This window comes from Delphinapterus leucas, chromosome 17 (genome assembly GCF_059928025.1).
Source record: "Delphinapterus leucas isolate spDelLeu-1000000601 "Yukka" chromosome 17, BTC_Dleu_Yukka2, whole genome shotgun sequence".
Lineage (NCBI taxonomy): Eukaryota > Metazoa > Chordata > Mammalia > Artiodactyla > Monodontidae > Delphinapterus > Delphinapterus leucas.
In genome coordinates this window covers 42,875,898-42,891,809 of record NC_143145.1, presented here as the reverse complement: position 1 = coordinate 42,891,809, position 15,912 = coordinate 42,875,898, and the positions used below count along the sequence as shown (strand labels likewise).

At 40.7% G+C, this 15,912-nt stretch overlaps 1 protein-coding gene across 2 annotated transcripts in view; it reads right to left on the bottom strand.

The window, feature by feature from the left end:
- The window catches only part of CDH17 (cadherin 17), a 105,574-nt gene extending 90,111 nt beyond the window's left edge, over nt 1–15,463 (bottom strand). Inside the window, exon 1 of one of the 2 annotated variants that reach the window (XM_022584544.2) lies at nt 15,141–15,463. The gene's annotated coding sequence lies outside the window, so the exon portion shown is untranslated. Of the gene's footprint in view, nt 1–7,693; nt 8,538–15,140 lie in introns of those variants that run through there. The other variant, XM_089898919.1, reaches the window with a different exon arrangement.
- Between the last annotated feature and the right edge of the window lie 449 nt (nt 15,464–15,912).

Genomic DNA, 15,912 nt, shown 5'->3' with positions numbered 1-15,912 from the left:
TGAGGATACTCAAGAAGCACCCTTCACAGCAACACCCTCACAGCCAAATGAAGTGGCCAGGCAAAGCCTTCGTCTGAATGATCCAAGGCAAACTACACCACTGCTAGGATTATTCCAGAAGAGGACTTCAGCCTCTCAAACAAGTCTTGCCTATATTTCCTCTTTTTACAGACATAATTTCACTAATGCATACCACATCCTGGATCATAATGATGCTGGAGGGAAACCATGGTTTATAACTGAAATTGCCTAAAATCACCAAGCCATACACACTTGATAGATTATTTCACAAACCCTACCTGGCAAAGGATTGGAGTAGATTTCCAGATAATTCAGTGACATTTCGTCTGAACTACCTGAAATAGTTGATCCAACCATCTGCTGGGAATTTTTGCTATTTGTCAGGGTTTCCTCAGGTACAAAGACTAAATTCAGACAGTTTCTATGGCAACTATCTGAGATGGCAAGTACATCCTTAGCAACAGAGGTCAAAGGTTTAGGGGGAGTTTTAAAAAGCCACCACCACTTGCTTTAATCTTGGACCACTTACACATGCAGAATCAGGGCTGCTGGACTTGCAGATTAGGGCTGAAGCCTTCGTTTAATTCACCGTAGCCCAGAAAACACTGAAACCCTCCATATCCTGAATCTGTGTCCAGCCAGGATAACAACACAAAGGCAGCTAACATCTACTAGAAGCCCTTTGTCTCAGCACATGCTGAGAGATTTATATGAATTATCTTATTGATTTTTCATAAGAACCCTATGAAGCAGGTACTGTTAAAATTTCTCTCTCAAAGATCAAAAATCAAGAGGTGAGGGTCAAAACAGTTACCAGACTTTTCCAAGATCACACTGCCTGGCTAATTTCACACCTGTACTCTATTCATATATTATTCTCTCTATGAAAGCACAAGCATCCTGATAAATAAGACATCTAGCGGCATTGAATCTATTACACATCCTTCCAAAAATTCAAAAAGGTTTTTTTTCACTCCATAGCTGCCCTTCTTCTTCAATGCTGACATGAGTCTGCCTTCTCAGAGGGCCGTCAGTCTAGGAGATTTGGCTCCTACAGCACATCTATTTCTGATTTGTACCCTCTCTCCTCATTTCCTTCTGACCTTCACCTCAGCAGTCTCTCATTTTTCAATCAAGCCAAGTGTTATGGGTTGAATGGTGTCCCCTGCCTCAAAATTCATGTTGGAGCCTAACCCCCAAGTACCTCAGAATGTGATTTTATTTGGAGACAGGGTCTTTACAGAGGTAATGAAGTTAGAACTAAGTCATTAGGGTGGGCCCTAATCCAATATGACTAGTGTCCTCATGAAAAGGGAAAACTTGGATGTGGAGACACACATAGAGGAAAGACAACATGAAGACACATGGGAAAGACAGCCGTCTGAGAGCCCAGGAGAAAGGCCTCAGACCAATTCTTATGGTCCTCAGAAGGAACCAGCCCTGCAGACACCTTCATTTTGGACTTCGAGCCTCCAGAACTGTGACACAATAAATTTCTATTGCTTAAGCCACCCCATCTGTGGTACTTTGTGACAGCAGCCCTAGCAAACTAATATATCAAGGAACTCTAGTTTTGACTGATAGGGGCACTGCCGTCCCAGGATAGGGTGGCCTCGGATGGGGCTTTATCCAGTTATTATACATGCAGTGCCCACGGCATCCCAGGGGGTCCACTCCAAGCTTGATTGAATCTCCTGCTGGGCTCCAGAGACTCCAAGAGGCATTTTTAGACACTCCTGTCATTTTGCCATTTATCTGGGTAAGGACAGGAAATTTCTAGGTCCCAGTTCTCAAACTCTGCAAGTAAATCAATACATAAGCATTGATTTCTTTCCCCCCTCTTACGAAAGCTAAGTGATAGGCAAACCTTAAATCGAGTCGGTCATGGCTCATCCTTTTCGTTAAAAAAAAAAAAAAAGTTAAGGACTTTGAATTAAAACACTTCACCACGCTCTAAGGCTAAACCACACATTTCCCAAGAACAGAGAAGGTACAGAGGAGAGGACTGCAAAATTTGTTTTCGAATATCATAGGTGATGTGGACAGGAAAGAATGTGACTAGAATTCATAACATCACCGGAACCAAACAGCACCAAATAATCCTGTGTGCCATTTAGTTTACCTCTGCACTGTATATTGCTAAGAGCAGCATAAATTATACAGCAAGGCCGGATATGAATAAAGATCAGATAAAGAGCCTGCTCACACCATTGTTCATCAAGTAATGTTCAGATCAATCATGCCCATCTCTCACTCACAAACCTCTGGCACCAATTATATCACTTAAGGTTTAGAAAAAAATCACAGGAGGACCTGACCAATTTGCACTCTTGGCAAATTAAGGACCCAATGAAAGTGACCGTCAATAAGCTAGAAACAGACAGGCAGGCATAAAATCTGGGCTGCTGCCTTGCCCTTCAGACTGATTAAGAGGGAGGAAGGAAGGACCAAGGAAGGAAAAGGAAGGGTGGATTGCCCCCTCCCCACCCAACATACACGTAAATGTAAGCACTTTGTCCTCTCCCTAAACTTCGCAATAAGTATGCCAATCTTTCAGCATATGAAAATCTGGATTTACACATATGCAAAATTCAGGGTGATTTCTTACTTAATCAATAGGTTCATGATCAGGTAAATAGTCTTATGAGAGGATGGATGGCTCCTCTTAAAGTATTTTAAATTTCTATGATTGACTTAAATACAAATTACAAGCATAATTATTAAAGAAAATAATAATGAGTTCTAAGGGATATTTTAGAAAGTGTGCTCCCTCTTACTCCCAGCCGGCTATTGTCCCACCCGGCACTCCCCCAGCATGAGCAAGGGAAGGGGCAGGAGGGGTGAGGAGGTCAGAGGGAAGGGAGGCCCCCCACATGGGGACACAGATGGCGACCCCCCCACCCCGTGGTGCTTCTCTGACGTCTTAAGCAGGCTGGCAGTAAGGATGTCAGTGTTGAGTTCTCTGAGGTGCACAGGTTTCCACCCCAGAAACTCTACAAGGGAGACAGAGGGAGGACTTTCTTTCTTCCATATCTAGCAGAACAACATCACAAGGGTCTTTTCTAGCCTAAAAAGGAGGGTAGAAATCACTATTTCTCAAAAAAGTGGCTTAATTATTTTTGACAAAGTGTTGCTTCATGCATTATACAACATTTCTTTGTGTATTATAAAGTGCACAGATGAGTGTTTTGTCAGGATAATAAAACTACACATTCTGGCCTTAGAAATTCAGTACGAGGTAAATCTCAATTAGATCCCATCCCATATGGTTTAAACACTGAGATTTAAAACAAAACAAAAGACTTGCTATAATACTAGCTCATTTATGAGGTGACCTTGAGGCAAGGACTCTAATGACAAAAATGCACAGTCATGCTGGAGTGTAGTAGGCTAACTTTCTGATTTCTGTAATTAAATCATAATTGACAACTGGGATGGGCAAGAGAGTAAGGACGAAATAAATTTAGTTCTATCTTCATAAAGGATGCCATATCACTATGAAATCTCACTCATTAGCTAGTTTTTTTTAATAATTGAAAGTTTAAAAAACTAGCATTTAATGAACATTTACTAAGCTAAGTACTTTGGAAGACTTATTTCATTTAAGTTTCACAACAATCCTAGAGGCAGGTCCTGTTGTCATCGCACAGGACAGGAAACAGCTCAGCGAGATTGAGGAAAGGGTGTCAGTCTGACTGCAGAGACCAAGCACAGACCCTCTGTGTGAGGAAGATGTGCTCATCCTTAGTTTAAATATTCTTTAAGGGCATAAATCTACTTTTCTGATTTCTCTTTATCTCTTACTCAGAAACACAAGTCCTAATGTTTTAAAATAATTAACATACGGTAAGAAATCATTGATTCAGAATATCATGGATGAGAGAACTCAGTGTCAGGCTTACAGAATATTTTAAGAGAAATTAAGTTTTCTTTGTGTCACATACACAATAGCCAAGGATAGCTTTGTCTGTCATATATGCATAAGTGAAAAAATCATCTTGAGTATGGTTAAAACCTCAACCACTAGGTGAATGTCTGCTTTTATTAAGTTAATATTTCTTATACCTAAATAAACGTTCATGTTTGTTCTCACAAGTAACAGATAGATAGATAGATATTCCCCTAACAAAAGTCAGTACTCTTTCCTTGTTTAATCATTGGGGAGACCACAGAACAACTAGCTCCTTCTAAATTCAACACCAGAGGTTTCTGAAGGAATACAATTGTATGCCAACAAATAAATATGTATATTTCTATCTGTGTAAACTAAGAGCCATAAAAGCACTTATTTGTCAGCCTTTGGAGAAAGGGACACAGTGGTGCTCAGCTTTCCTTCTCAGAGTCATCTCTCTTGACCTGGAAGAAAAGCGAGAGCACACTCTCCAGAGAGTTCCTTTGACAAAGGAATAGGAAGTCGAGTTGCTGCCAGGATATATTTTGCCTTTCATAAAAGAATGGAGGAGGTACCAGAAATGCAATCTTCACCTTGAATGACAGTGACTTTTCCCAGGGGACATCTTAGCAAGTTTCAAAGGATGCCACGCCCACACCTCACCAGAAGGCTTATAGTGAAACATCAGAGGGGCTTTAAAATGCCTCATTAATGTTGTCCCAGCGGTCTCTGAGACTGTCCTCAATTTTTTTCATTCTTTTTTCTTTATTCTGCTCTGCAGTAGTTATTTCCGCTACTTTATCTTCCAGGTCACTTATCTGTTCTTCAGCCTGTTATTCTGCTATTGATCCCTTCTAGAGAATTTTTACTTTCATTTACTGTGTTGTTCATCATTGTTTGTTTGCTCTTTAGTTCTTCTAGGTCCTTGTTAACCGTTTCTTGTATTTTCTCCATTCTATTTCCAAGATTTTGGATCATCTTTACTATCAGTATTCTGAATTCTTTTTCAGGTATTTCCTCTTCATTTGTTAGGTCTGGTGTGTTTTTAACTTGCTCCTTCATCTGCTGTGTGTTTCTCTGTCCTCTCATTTTGCTTAACTTACTGTGTTTGGGGTCTCCTTTTCCCAGGCTGCAGGTTTCACAGTTCCCGTTGTTTTTGGTGGCTGCCCCCAGTGGCTAAGGTTGGTTCAGTGGGTTGTGTAGGCTTCCTGGTGGAGGGGACTAGTGCCTGTGTTCTGGTGGCTGAGGCTGGATCTTGTCTTTCTGGTGGGCAGGTCCAAAATTGGAGAGGGTGGGGAGAAAAGGGAACACTCTTGCGCTGTTGGTGGGAATGTAAATTGATACAGCCACTATGGAGAACAGTATGGAGGTTCCTCAAAAAACTAAAAATAGAACTACCATATGACCCAGCAATCCCACTACTGGGCATATACCCTGAGAAAACCATAATTCAAAAAGAGTCATGTACCATAATGTTCATTGCAGCTCTATTTACAATAGCCAGGACATGGAAGCCACCTAAATGTCCATCGACAGATGAATGGATAAAGAAGATGTGGCACATATATACAATGGAATATTACTCAGTCATAAAAAGAAACGAAATTGGTTATTTGTAGTGAGGTGGATGGACCTAGAGTCTGTCATACAGAGTGAAGTAAGTCAGAAAGAGAAAAACAAATACCGTAGGCTAACACATATATATGGAATCTAAAAAAAAAAAAAAAATGGTCATGAAGAACCTAGGGGCAAGATGGGAATAAAGACACAGACCTACTAGAGAATGGACTTGAGGATACGGGGAAGGGGAAGGGGAAGCTGGGACAAAGTGAGAGAGTGGCATGGACATATATACACTACCAAAATAGATAAAATAGCTAGCTAGTGGGAAGCAGCTGCATAGCACAGGGAGATCAGCTCGGTGCTTTGTGAGCACCTAGAGGGGTGGGGTAGGGAGGGTGGGAGGGAGGGAGACGTAAGAGGGAAGAGATATGGGGACATATGTATATGTATAGTTGATTCACTTTGTTATAAAGCAGAAACTAACGCACCATTATAATTGCTTAATTATACTCCAATAAAGATGTTAAAAAAAAACAAAAAAACCTCAAAAATAAATAAATAAAATGCCTCATTTAAAAAAAAAAAGCAAAACTCAAGTGTTTTCTCATCCTCTCATATTATTGGACCCCACTTCTTTGGCATAGAATTGGTTTCTCCCTTGCACAATGGACAATGTAGTTATTGCAGCATTACTGGGCTTTTTCCCCTAGAGAATGAAACAGCAACTTCTCAGTTTGACCTGCGTCACCTGCTTGAACTTTCTCATGGAAAGAAGAGATAATATTCATTGAACATCTGTTGGGTGTCAGACAAAGTAATGAGTTCTTTACACGCTGATCTAATTTACTCTCACAATCACTTGGTTAGGCAAATATCTCCATTTTGTAGACGAGAAAATTAAGGTACAGTGAGCTTAAGCAATCTGTTCAGTGCTTGCTGGCTGGTAAATGATGAAACTGGCCTAATCCATCTGCCCAACCCTGAAGACTCATAAACTATATACCCAACAGTCCATGATAAACCCTCACTCAGTAAGACTCATTTGTTTCCTGGTGAGAGCTGAATGCCATCCATTTTCCATGTCACCTAAACATATGCTTTCTTCTTCTTTCAAATTATTCCTCTCTTGCTATCTAAGTTTTTGAAGAAAAATAAAGACAAGAAAATATTAGAGAATACATTGCTCTTCCAATCTCCTGTTTGGTATCCCCCATCACAGAGGGCATCTGTTCCCAGAAAGTCACTCACAATGAAGAAAAAACTGAGACAGAGGCAGGGGCTGGACCTTTGAAGACACCAATAAGCTGTACACGTTTTGACATCTCAAAATAATCACACATTAGTTGATGTTACATCTGCCAATGTGGCCTAAAGAAGGACCAGAATCTGACCAACATACACACCAGCCTTGCTTTCCCAATTGGGAAGGCAGATCTGTCTGTTTTCAAATCTTATTCCGCTCCTTTTAAGAAAGGGCGTTTTTCCTCCTATGACTTTCCCCTTCCCTGCTGTGTCCTGGGCAGTCAGTCCTAAGAATCCTAAACTGGGGGCTTCCCTGGTGGCGCAGTGGTTGAGAGTCCGCCTGCCGATGCAGGGAACACAGGTTCGTGCCCTGGTCCGGGAGGATCCCACGTGCCGCGGAGCGGCTGGACCCGTGAGCCATGGTCGCTGAGCCTGCGCGTCCGGAGCCTGTGCTCCACGGCGGGAGAGACCACAACAGTGAGAGGCCCGCATACCGCAAAAAAAAAAAAGAATCCTGAATTGAATCTCACTCTAATTTTTGAAGACCACATCTGAGATATGACACTTTGTGAACATGAGATTCCAGCCCTGATTTGTAGAGTATAAGAGCCCCAGGGCATCTCAGGGCTAGGAACTTTTTTTATATTTTAATTACAAAGAATGGGTGTAATCCACATTTAAACATCCAAAAGTTTATTCTTTTCTTTAATGTCACTACCAAGCTAGATTCAAGCCAAACCACTTCATCCAATGAATTTATAAAAGATATAGACTAATAAAAAGAAACCACAAAAGAAATTATGCTCAGTAAACAAAACTTATCACACTAGGAATAAACTTTCCTTCCCAGCAAATGATACATAGCACCCCTCAAGGAATCAATTTGTCCAGCAACTTAAGTAATCCCTTCACCATCTATTCTGTCATTCTTAAAGAAATACGCTATCGACATAGTTAAGACATGTCAACGCTTACCTTTCTGTAAGTAACAAAATGGTTGTTAAAAGTTATTTTCTTCCATTCAACTGTTGAGACTCTTGCTGGGACTTGAGTATCTTCCCCAGAGGACACTCCCCTGCTCTGCTCTGCTTCCCCAGCCTCTCCCTTCACCTTCAGTCAAACATTAACCGTCGACTGGCTTTATTGATTTTCAGGAACCATCAGATGTCATAAAAGGTATTGTACTCCAGGAAAGAAATGTGTTTGTACCAAAAGAAGTTAATTCACATCTAATATATCTCAAAACAGGTTTCTGAATTTTGGAATGTAGGTTTAATAAATTAGAAGACAAGAAGAAGTTAAAGTGGAAAAACTCTCTGTGTTTTCAACTATCTGTAGAGTGCGAGGTCCATGATATCCAAGAGTTCATCCATATTTTGCTCCCCCACCACTTAGCACAGAAGACTCAGCTGACATATATTTGTGTAGATTCCGTCTTAAACACAGACAAGCACAGGGTGCCATGTCTGAGCAGTGACTCAGTTCATTGATAACCAGCCACGAGAGACATGGGAAATGACTCAGAAGGTACAGCCAATGATGTAAATGGGCTGCACCTGCTTCTGAAACCCAAGGGTCCTCTTCAAAGTTTGCATGAAACAACCAGCAGTAGCCTTCCCCCAAACCACACACCAAGTCCTTTTTCTCACCACTCAGAATGGATTTGCCTGAGAGCAAGTTACTACTTTTTTCACTCAGAATGAGGTTTCCGATTAAACAACATGGCCCCAGATTTCTTAAGGCAAGGGCTCTTTTAGACAGATTCCTGATTCCCACCCCTCAGTCACTCTTGGAATCTACACTAAAGATGAGAATCAAGGTCACCTTTGTGTCAAATTTGATATCCATTCTGATATTCATTTCTGGGCTTCTCCTGAGCTGTGTTGTGTTTTCCATCTGCTAGGTGTGCATCTAGCACAATGAAGGCACAAGAGCACAGCCCACTCTCTAGATGGGCTTCTGGCTTCCCAGATCCCCTTGAGAAGACTTAGTGATTGCTCTAAGCCTCGTTTATCTTGGGGACCGTGAAGTGAAACCATCTAGTTGCGTGCCAGTGGTTAGCATACTCAGTGGACCAGCAGGCCCAGGAAAGATCCTTCTTCCTCTGTCTCACAGCCAAGATAACTACATTTAGGGAAATGAGGTCAGTGAGGCTAAGCAGCTCTCACATTCTTAACATCTGTGCCCTCCCCTGAGCTGAATGAAATGACCTGGTTCCACAAAATCAAATATCTTCCTCTTGTATGTTTCACCTCCCCGAATCAATGACAAGAATCTCATGGCATTGCTTTGAAAGGAGTTTGCTTCTTCTTTGGAAATTTTTTGTACTTTTTAATAAGGTATGCAAAAAGTACGTTTAAATCTATAAAGTTTTCTGCAAAAGAATGTATATATATGTATCACTTTTAATCCTTGTTTCTTAGCAATATTATACAGCTATGTTCATAGCATATGTTAAAAAAGATGTTTTCTTGTTTAGTCTTTACAACATGGCCTGAAGTGGATTCCATCTTATAAACAGAAAACGAAGGCACAGAGGGGTTTTACCTCTTGCCCAAGTCACACAGCCTGTGATTACAGAATCAGGACTCCAGCCCTCGTCTGTCTGAGTCAAAGCCCAACCTATTCACCGCAAGTGCTGAACTTGCCAGATTATTTTCCTTCTGGCTCCAAGTAATAAAAAACCTACAGGAAGAAGTCCCTCTGTGTGAGGCCGTTACTGACAGGAGATGGCCAAGTTCCTGAACTGGGCTTTCCTATATATTTTATGCTACCTCTAGGCTGTAGCTTCCAAGTCAGAGCATTAACAGAGAAATTAACAGGTGATTGCATCTCTGAATTATAAAGGCTTTTCCTGTGCTCTCCATGATAACAGGTTAGCATGGTGCTCAGAGCTGTGTGTTTCATCGTTTATGTATTAAATTATATATTTATAATTTATAAAATTATCTGGATTTTATAATTCTAGATTAAATCCAAAGATTAAGAGCATGCACGTTTTGCCCTGTGTTTTAGAGTGAACACGCATTTTAGGAACCCATTTTCACACAAAAATGAGGCATTTCTAGTTCAGTAGTTTAATACTGACTCAGTAATAATAGGAATAATAAGGAAAATCTAATTGATGAAGATTATTAATTCCCTGTATCAGAGCGAAGTAGACATAAATTATGTATATGATGGAAACAAGTGAACAATTGGAAAGATTTGGGCAAATACTTCTGACGAACAGCTTCATGGTATTAAAACATATTAGCACTTCTGTCTATAATAATGTTTTAACCATTCCTCAAACATTAGCCCTAGAAAATATGTAAGTAATATTTAATTTATGGACAGTGCTAGTCAGCAATGAATAAAGTTTGGAGAGCCTCCCAGATAAAAACTTTATGAAATTTGGAATGATTCTTAAAATTCAAAGTATGTTACATTTTTAATATTCCTATTACTTAAAACTCATGGTAAACGAAGTCTACGAATGCTACATTTTTCCATTTTTCATGCACTTGCACTTTAACATGGACTTTATTTGCGTTACATATCATGTGTCTTGAGAACATTTTATCATGGGCCTATCAACATACAGCCTCACCTGACAGAAGTTGGATAATACATACATATATAACAATAATATTTTTAAATTACTCGATATCTGTCTCTTAAGGTTAACTTAATGATGGCAGAAACTTTGTCTTCCATTAGCACTCAGTAAATACTTTTTAGAATTGAACTCCTTTCAGTTGTTTAATTCCATATTTCCAAAGAGGATTGCAGACAGGCTCAACCAAGGCTGATGGGAACCCAGACAAGTGAACGATTTTGTACCCCCTCAAACCAATATTTTACATCTTTTGTTCCATATTTATTTAGTGGGATGAGGTGAAACTAATTTTCTGCTAGTGAATCTTTGAGGCTGAAGCAGAATTTTCCCTAATTCCTCTCACTGGCCAGGACAGTGTCCGTTTAAATATAAGCAATACACCCCCTACTTTTACAGCTCTTATACTTGTCTGTGCGTTTGTTTGAGTTTGGGATTCTTTTGTTGTTTTGGGCAATTTTCCAAACCAGGACACTTTAAGGAATTATTAAATGATTTAAGAGTTAGATAAGAAAATAAATCACTAATGCCAAGAAACACCGAACCATACATAATGCAGTTGCAAAATCTTAGCTAAGAGTCACCTGTGTTCAACCTAAAAATGTTCAAAAAAGACAGTTTGAGGCTAATAAAGAGGTTTTTTCCCCTGCTCTCTATTCTGACAGAAGTAGATCCGGTTTGCAGTTGTTTATTTCAGAAATATTTTTACTCCATCTATAGATGGTTGCTCCAGGCAATTAGACAAGGTCCTTGATCTGGCGCTAGTTACCCATGTCAGGAAACTGCTAGAGAATCCTGTGACTGGAATGGTTAGGAAATATCCACATCAGCCATACATTGGACAAATGCCTTCTAGAACTTTCTAAATCTGAAGAGTTTATTAAAACTGGGCCTTATGTCATGAGATCCTGGTTCAGTAGGTCTGGGGTGCATCCCAGGGATCAACATTTTTAAAGCCCTCTGGATTCCTTATGTGGGTAATCACATGGACCCTCCTCTGAGAAACACAGCTTAAGGATTCTGTGCTTTATCCACCAGTAAATATTCTTTAGCAAGGCCTGTGCTTGATATTAATTTCCCCCATCATTTAGGATCCATTTCTGCAGGATCTGTCTCATACAACACTGCAGTTGACTTGACGTACATGAAGATTGAATCTGACAGACACAAAGATGCTCATCTTGCCTCAGACATTTTTTTTCACAGTCTACTGAATGTTTTATTTGACCTCAGATTTTTCTTAATTCCAAGAAATTACAATAATCTTGTTGGTTTTCTGAGACCTATCTCTGTCTCTCTTAATCAGATTTCACCAGCATGGGTCATTCCTCACATCCAGTTCACTGCCCAGACCATTGCATCTTGTTTCCACCTCCTGTACCCCATGGAAACTGCCCTCGCCAAGGTGATAACACCTCCTCATGATAATCAGAGATGCTCTCCGGGCTGCACCTTACCAGACCTCTTAAAACATCTGAAACTATCCACAGCTCTCCCTGAGTTGTCCTTTACCCTTGGTTTGTTTGCCAGTACTCGGTCCTGGTTTTTCTTCTACCTCTCGAGCCAGTCCCTGGTAGTCCTATTTGTAGCCTCACCAGACTCCTGGGGTCAATCCCAAGTTGTCTGGCCTCATCACTCATTCTAGGAGGTTGGATCTGTTCCCATCTGTACACCAAAATCTCAAGTCCCTCTCACCGCCCAGATCTCTCTCTTGGACTGGGCTTCAGTCTTTTTAGTACAACCAATTTTTGCCAGAGCACCATCTACACTTCCCAAACGCACAACGAACTCAACATATCCAAAATTAACCACACGGTTTTAATTCCTCCCAAACAGATCCTCCTGGGACACCACTGCTTCATGCTAGCCCTGGTAGCATGTGTGCTGTGATTGATTAGTAATTCCTGTCACGGGTACAAATAGAAGACTGGCAATGGATATGCCTGGAAATCACCAACCTTGTCTAGGAGGACTCTATGACTTGGATATTGGGGGCTCAATAAACATTGGTTTCCCTTCTCTGCTTATGAGTCTCTCACTAGACAACAAAACATTGGGACTGCCTCTGAAAATGTTGTCCTTAAGAAGTATTTCCTGGGAAAAAAATAGCCTTTTCGACAAATGGTGTTGAAACAACTGCATATCCACATGCAAAGGAATGAAGTCAAACTCCTACCTCACACCATCCAGAAAAATTAACTCAGAACGGATTAAAGACTTAAGTGTAAGAACTCTGTAAAACCCTTAGAAGAAAACAATGGTAAATCTGTATGTCCTTGGATTTGGCAATGGTTTCTTAGATATAACAGCAAACGCACAAACAATAGAAAAAACAAATTGGACTTCATCAAAATTAAGAATCTGTGCTTCAAAGAATACTATTGAAAAAGTGAAAAGACAACCCACAGGATGGGAGAAAATATTGCAAATCACATATCCGAGAAGGGAATTGTAGCTAGAAGACATAAAAAAAACTCGTACAATTCAAAAATAAATACACAAAAATCTAATAAAAATAGACAAAGGGTAAGAATAGACATTATTAAAGAAGGTACACAAATAGCTAACAAATATATGAAAAGATGGTCCACATGATTAGGTGTAAGCAAAATGTAAATCAAAACCACAATGAGATACTACTTTATACCCATTAAGATAGCTATAATAAAAAGGACACACATAATAACAAGTATTGGAGAGGATGTAGAGAAATCAGAATCCTCATACACTTCTGGTGGGAATGTAAAATGATACAGACACTTTGGAAAAAAATTCTGGAAGTTTCCTCAAAAACTTAAACCATTGGACCTAGCAATTTCATTCTTAGGTATGTATCTAAGAAAAATGAAAACATATGTTCAAACAAAAACTTGTACATGAATGTTCCTGGCAGCATTATTCATAATAACCAAAAGTAAAAACAACCAAATGTCCATTCATCTGCCAAATGGATAAACAAAATGTGGTATATCCACATAATAGGATATTTTTCAGCCATAAAAAGGAATGAAACACTGGCATATGCTACAACATGGATAAAGCAAAAGTAGCCAGACAAAAAAAGGCCAAGTACTGTATGATTCTATTCATGTGAAATGTCCAGAACAGGGAAGTTCATAGAGCTAGAAAGTAGATTAATGGTTGCCTGAGGTCAGGGAGTAGGGGGATGCGGTGGAGGGTTATAGTTAAAGGATATGGGGTTTCTTTCTGTGCTGGTGAAAATGTTCTAAAATTCATTGTGATGATGGTTGCACAATTCTGTAAATATACTAAAAGCTATTGAATTCTATACTTTAAATGGGTGAATTTTATGTACATTAATTTTATCTCAATAAAGCTGTTAACAAAAAAAGGAAGAGGTAAGTCCTGCAGCCAAACCCACCCTGATATGAAATACAAGACACAGGCTAAACATTTGCAGTTACCTCAGACCAGGCATTTCAGAACAAATTCATTGTGTTCTATTATCATAGATGTTTTGAGGGTTTTTAATCATTTTATTTTCACTTAAATATACTTGTTTTACTTATTTTACTTATTATTTGATCTCCTCTTTTATGTTTTACTTTTAAAAATGTGAATAAGAACATTTCAGTACTTGAAGATTATCTTTGCCCTGAGCAAAGAAGGAAGGAGAAGACAGTGTGACCGACCACAGGCCCTTCGGTCTCTCTCCTAGTGTTTCAGGTCAGGCAGTTCAACACTAAAGAAACCCTTTAAACTCACTGCCCACCCAAAAGCGAAGAAAATTTTCTTTCTACATGACCACACCTAGCAACTCGGAAGAAAAAGGAGAAATTCTTTTCTCCCTTTGGTCTTTCCACTCAGGGTAATATTAAGCCTAGTGTCAGTAACAGCCCAGGAGAATTTCTGGAAAACCTCTGTTATCTTAAGCCTGAAATTTCCCAGTTGCTACGTGAGAAAATCCAGGAACTGAAATCTCACATCTACGATCCACTTAGTTCCCCTGCCTCTGCCAGTCCTCAGGAGCTTCTCACAGTGCAGAGGAGGGGAGGAGGGGGGCCACTGCGGAGAGATTCTCGGGGGTCACCAATGAACGCTCAGGAAACACCAGGCCTCCCTCACAAAGCATGGGGGAGGCCCTGCAGAGCATCTTGAATTAAACTGCTAGAATCCCACTCACCCCCATGCCCCTAATTTAAACCTGATGAGCTTGACCAGTGTGTCACAGAGACAGGGCTCCAGAGGGACTATTTTTAAATCTGCTCCCTAAACATGAGAAACAAAGGGGGTTGCCTAGAACCAGGACTATATCCAAACAGACTTACAAGACGGAGGTGGCTGTACCGTCTCTAAGTTACAAATACAAAAGAAAACTAATAACAGTTAACAACACAGGACTTGACTAAAAGTTAACCAAAACCCACCACTCTTTTCTAACCCCTGAAAGAATTTTCTGAAGACAAATAATAAATTTTCAGGACTGAGGTTCTTAGCCCTGGCTGCATGGAATCATAGGGATTCTGATAGGATTGGTGTTTGATGACCTGACAGCAACCATCTCTAGGTTCTTCTTGGTACCAAAGGCACAGCTCAGGTTGAGACCCACCGATCTAATGCGGGCCTTTGCCGGGCACTTTCCTAATTGGTCTAAGCACAGTATCTCATTTAATCCTCACAACGAAACTGTGAGGTCATTATTTTTATTACTTTACAAATAAGGAAACTGAGGAACAAAGAAGATAAAAATGGACTCTCCAAGGCTTGAATCCAGGTGTGAATTAAAAAAAAAAAATCAAAGCACTTCACAGCTGCCCTGGGCTGAGCTCCTGTAGAATGCGTCTCCTACGCAGCTCTACTTACCTACCAGGCACGACAATCAGATGCGCAGCTCAGTCCGCTAGGCAGATGCATCAGCTCACAGAGCCACAGCCAAAACGTCAACACTTCCACCCTAGGAGCATTCTCACCAGCTGTCCTTCCACTCCACCTTTTCTGAGAGTTACTTCGCTGGGAATCCTGCCCGGGCTGTGAAACCTGCCCGGGTGTCATTTCCATGCGCTGATAACACCAACCGCTTTATCCCATAGAGCGCTTTCTACCCAGATCTCTTCCCCAGCTGTATCCTCTTAGATGTCCCCCTGACCTCCCTTGTCATGCAGCAAGAGCATCACCTGGCTGACTTGGATCCAGTCTGTCTCTCAGCTGGTCTGGAGGAAGGTCACCCTCTCTCTGAGCTAATGAGGAAGTGGTTAGCTTTACTGGAGCTCAGGCCCAGCAGCCAATATTGTTCAAAGAATTAGGCTTCCCTGGTGGCGCAGTGGTTGAGAGTCCGCCTGCCGATGCAGGGAACACGGCTTCGTGCCCCGGTCCAGGAAGATCCCACATGCCACGGAGCAGCTGGGCCCGTGAGCCATGGCCGCTGAGCCTGCGCGTCCGGAGCCTGTGCTCGGCAACGGGAGAGGCCACAGCAGTGAGAGGCCTGCGTACAGCAAAAAAAAAAAAAAAAAAAAAAAATGGACAAGCAATATGAACACTAGTTTACAGGAAAGAAATGTGAATAGCCCCAAAACATATGAGAAAAACACTGTACCTCACTAAAAATAAAAAACAATTGTCAGTTAAAGACTATTTA